Source organism: Triticum aestivum, chromosome 6A, assembly GCF_018294505.1.
Source record: "Triticum aestivum cultivar Chinese Spring chromosome 6A, IWGSC CS RefSeq v2.1, whole genome shotgun sequence".
Classification (NCBI taxonomy): domain Eukaryota; kingdom Viridiplantae; phylum Streptophyta; class Magnoliopsida; order Poales; family Poaceae; genus Triticum; species Triticum aestivum.
In genome coordinates, this window is record NC_057809.1 from 68,708,409 (window position 1) to 68,713,776 (window position 5,368).

The window sequence follows — 5,368 nt, forward strand, 5'->3', positions numbered from 1 at the left end:
CCCCTGGCGCCTCCATCTCCCCCCGTTACGTCTCTCCCTCGTAGTCTCGGCGAAGCCCTGCTGCTGTGACGCCCTGCATCCACCACCACGCCGTCGTGCTGCTGGATCTTCATCAACCTCTCCTTCCCCCTTGCTGGATCAAGAAGGAGGAGACGTCTCCCGTCCCGTACGTGTGTTGAACGCGGAGGTGCCGTCCGTTCGGCGCTGGTCATCGGTGATTTGGATCACGTCGAGTACGACTACATCATCACCGTTCTTTTGAACGCTTCCGTGCGCGATCTACAAAGGTATGTAGATGCATCTAATCACTCATTGCTAGATGAACTCCTAGATGATCTTGGTGAAACGAGTAGGAAAATTTTTGTTTTCTGCAACGTTCCCCAACAGCTCCTCCACCACCACCACGCCGTTGTGCTGCTGCTGGATGGAGTCTTTCTCAACCTCTCCCTCTCTCCTTGCTGGATCAAGGCATGGGAGACGTCATCGGGTTGTACGTGTGTTGAACGCGGAGGTGCCGTCCGTTCGGCACTAGGATCTCCGGTGATTTGGATCACGACGAGTACGACTCCTTCAACCCCGTTCTCTTGAACGCTTCCGCTAAGCGATCTATAAGGGTGTGTAGATGCACTCTCCTTCCCCTCGTTGCTGGTTTCTCCATAAATAGATCTTGGTGACACGTAGGAAAATTTTAAATTTCTGCTACGTTCCCCAACAAGTCATTGCCCCGGGGAGTAGGCGAGTTCGCCGAACCTCGTTAACAAATCTCGGTGTCATCATTGTCTGTGATTGCTTGTTCCTTGGTGAATCGACCGCGTACCTCGGATTTATTCTAACAAAGACCAATATGTGGAAATTGACGTGGGAGTCGGTCATCCATTGTTAGCCCCATATATTTCAAGGCGCATTTTAATAAATCCGACAGAATTCATGCAAAGCGGTCGATATTCATCAAAATTTAGATAGAACATAACACAAATTATCCATACATACCATGCAAATTAAGTCTAGTACAACAAGGTCTTAAATTCGACTAGATTCTGGATGTCCAACAAGTTTTTCATGAACGGATCATGTCTTCCCATACATACTTCCCCTTTAGTTTTATCCCAGAGTGTGTGCACGTAAATGATCATCTCTCTATCATGTGGTACACCACAGTAGCACGTGTGGGCTACATATAACATTAGACCAACATTGAGTGAATAAATCACAACAAGTTGTGCAAGAGAAAGAAAAACTTACGATATGGTCCTTTGCAGCGTGCAATGGCCACCATGCCTCGAGCTGACGAACCATGTTGCAAAACTTGGTGACGCTGATCTGGATAGCGTGCTAGTGATACGACAACGACCTCACGTTGCGTGGTTGATTGTTGTACATGTCGTAGGGCACAATATACTTTCGTGCGTGGAATTTTTCATGCACTTGCTCCCAAAAGGGCTCCCCTCTGCTCCTGCCTACGAAATCCGCGGATATGGCCAGCCACACATTGCACAATAACTCATCCTCCATGATCGAGTAGCTGATCATCCTTTGTACTCTAAAAGACAACATAGGATTTGAAAATAAGCTCAATGGCATTTGACCGAACACCTGCTGGGCGTGGTGTCCGCTATGGAGGTCATCGACAGGGGATGGAGTGTATCTGGGTACAAACGGCTCCAGGGTGGAAAGCTTTGTCGTAACGGCAAGCAGGCGCGTTGGTGCTGGTTGTGGACGTCCGGCAATGTCTCTATGGCGGCCGGAGACGTACAACGGCGGCGGCAGAGGTGGAGGGTGCGGATGCAAAATAAGGAGAAGAAGGGACCGAGTGGAAGGAAATGGGAGCGGAAAGGGGGATTGGGTGGGCCGGGGTGTCGGAGTCCTATGTTTCGGGTGTCCGGACTCCTGCAAACCTCTCCACTTTGTTTTTAATTTACGGGAGAAAACACGTCCTGATCGCAGCGCAGATCGATATAGACCAGCGTTGGATGATTTTTTCGATCCGGATAGCGTGGTCCACGGTCTAAATGAACATGGGCGGTTTACGGGTCCGCTTTGAAGACGCCGTTAGGTATAGGATCAAGGATAAGCCATGTTCCCCGCAAAACAAAACAAAAGAATGATAAGCCATGTTCTCGTCAAACAAAACATTTTTTAAACACCGGCCACAGCATGTAGAAACATGTACACACCACACGCGTACTGCATCGCACGTCCTGCGCTTGCCCGCTACTGTCGTGGCGGCCTCCCTCGGCTCGTTTTCCACGCCACCCCCGGCTCCCGATGGCGACGTTCTTCCAGGATCCTCTGGCTTCGTCGCGTGCGCCGCGTGCAGTATTATTGGCTCAGCAAGTCCACGATATCATCTCCTCATCCCCCGATCGTCCGGCCCAGCAGCGACCGGCGATCGGCGACGTCCTTTGCCGAACTTCCAAGAATGCAAAGTGATCCAGGACTCTAACGAGCTTTTAAAGAACGTAAGATGATCTGCTTGCGTCAAATTGTTGCGAGAGTTGAGCTAAAGCCAACTCCAACCGTCAAACCCAAACAGACGTCCATTCTGTCTAGATTTTGTCTGTTTGGATAGAACAATGTGACGACGTCCGGCCGTATGTCCAACACGCGGCCATATCTCATCCCACATGGCTGGCTAAAGCCCCTATGTGCACATTTTAACTATGCATATTGTAAAAATAGTCACAACCAGATAAATCAAACATTGCAAGTAATCTTACAAACAGACATTGCGAAATTGGCACGAAAAGGTTTCACCCTGACGTTTTTATGGCAATTTTAGTTATTCAGGGATGGCAACTTTAGTTGTGAAGCATAACAACTTTCTGTTTGGATGGTAAGTTTCAGTTTTTTTTAATTCGTCTTTTTTTCGGATGGCAAGTTTAGAGCTTCTCAACCAAAACCATCAGAATTGTGTGTAATACGGTGATTTGTGCGCACGCAAACCAACAACCTTTTGGAGATTCGTTCCTACTGCACGTCCCCACATCAGAAGATGCGATTATCACAAAGCTTCTGAGCATTGCAGTGGAATAGATATCTGGAGTCCAATCGCAAACAATTCCTTTCTCAACCAGACGCGGACCCTTAAAACCGTAATAAGGGTCTCAAAAAACGTGTTTTAAGGGTCGACTTTACCTCCCGCGGAACAGACCCTGTAAACGGCACTGTAAAAACGAATATTCCTCTCAGAGATGCTCCAGCCGTCCTCCTCCGCCTCCCCTCCTTGTTCCCCGCCGTCCCCCGAACGCCCCGGGCGGCGGCCGATCACATCCGCGAGGTGGCGCTCATCCCGGCCACCTCGCCCCGCCATTCTCCGGCCCCAATTTGAACAACCGACGGCTGATTCTGGCGGGCGGCGGCCGATTTCGATGGGCAGCAGATGATTCCAGTGAGCTATGCGATGGAGTTGCGGCGGCGCGTCCTTCCCGACGAGGTTTGACCAGTATAAGGGTCGCCCTCAGTTTGGCCTTCGAACCTTCAAATATATGGGTTTCGGGTGTGGGTTTATGATGCCCCTTAAAATATTTAAGGGTCGGACCACTTTTACGGTTTTTGTTCTGCACACTTTTTTCGATCAACCTCTCAAAATCTGAAAATTATAAGGGTTTAACTGGTTTTACGGGGTCTGCCAAAGATGCTCTTAGTTGTAAAAATGTCAGGGCAGTGTTACTTTGTGCCACACGGGTGGCACTTATCACTTAGATCAAATAATTTTACTACCCAATCGAAATTGTCTTCAATAGATGGAAAGAAAATGAACCGATGCATCTACTGGTTGCCAATATGATTCCACATATGCTCAACCAAGTCATCTTGGAGCTGCATGTGAGTATGTCAATCACGCATTTCACAATGGAATTGGGCAAACTGTTCAAACGTTGTTGGTTCTTGGTGCTGAGGCTCAACAATTTCACCCTCAAAATCAAACCTTTGGTCATAGATGTCGTCGTCACGCTCATCCTCCACGATCATATCATGCATGATCACACAAGCAGTCATGACCTCCCAAAGCTTCTAGGTGCTCCATGTTAGTGCAGGGTTTCGAACTATACCACATTGAGACTGAAGCACAACAAAAGCACGCTTCACATCCTTCCTAGCACTCTCTTGTATTTGGGCAAATTTCTATCTCTTCTCTCCTTGCGGATTGGCTATTGTATTCACATAGTTGACCATTGAGAATAGATACCATCATCTAGGCAGTATCCCTTGTTGTAATTATGGCTATTGATCTCAAAGTTGACCTCTAGGGAGTGGCGGTCTGCAAGCCTTGTGAACACTAAAGAACGCTGAAGCACGTTGATATCATTGTGAGCACCAACCATGCCGAAGAAAGAATGTCATATTCGAAGATCTTGCGAAGCCACCGCTTCTAGTATGACAGTGGCACGTTTGACATGCCCCTTGTACTGCCCCTGCCAAGCAAATAGACAATTTTTTTCACTTCTAGTACATACAATCTATGTTGTCAAGCATGCCTGGAAAGTCCCTATCGGCATTGATCGCCAACAACCTTTTTGTATTCGTGTAGTTGGCTCTCCCAGGTACTCAGGGCCAAACACTGCCACCACGGCTTTGCAGAAATTGTACATTGATAGGGGACACATGGACTCACTCATACACACGTACTCATCCACAAGGTAGCCTGCAATTCCATATACAAGCATGTGAATAGCCGCAGTGCATTTCTAGTAATAGGAGAAGTCAAGCTTGCCAAGGGCATCCTCTTTGCACTCAAAGTATGGGTCATATCCTACCACTCCCTCCCGAATATGATTGAACACATGTCTCCTCATACGGAAGCGGCAGTGGAACTGTTGTGGTGGAGCGCGGTATTCTCAAAGTAATGGGCATAGTGCAGGGCGTGGCCGCTCTCCCTATTGCGGTTCAAGGCCGAAGCATGACCCGGGATTGATCCCTGAATCGAGGCCGCTGCCTAGAAATGTGGTCATTGACGACCGATGCAGCCACCACAAGCTATTTGTCATCCGAGGATGAATCATCCGATGAACAAATGAAGTTGTGAAAAAAAAATACTCGTCCCCACTATCCATGGTACCTTGTGAGCAAAGTGTCGAACACCTTGCGGTTGTGGTGGAGACGCGCTCGGGAAGAGCACCTCAGGCTCCCCTCACAGGCAGCAGGCAAGGTTGGCGTTGGCGGCCGGCGGCTATGCAATGTCTGCCGAAAGGTGTTCGGGTCGATGGACGTTGCCGGCGGTCGTAGCTTCCCTGCTACCGGATGCGGCGACAAATAGCCACAAATGTCGGCAAAAACTCCTTTGAAACGTGGGTAAGGGTTGGCTATGACTAGGGGTGGTCGTGGTTTGGGCAGCCGGGCTGCAAAGCGAGGAAGCGGCCGGAAAAAA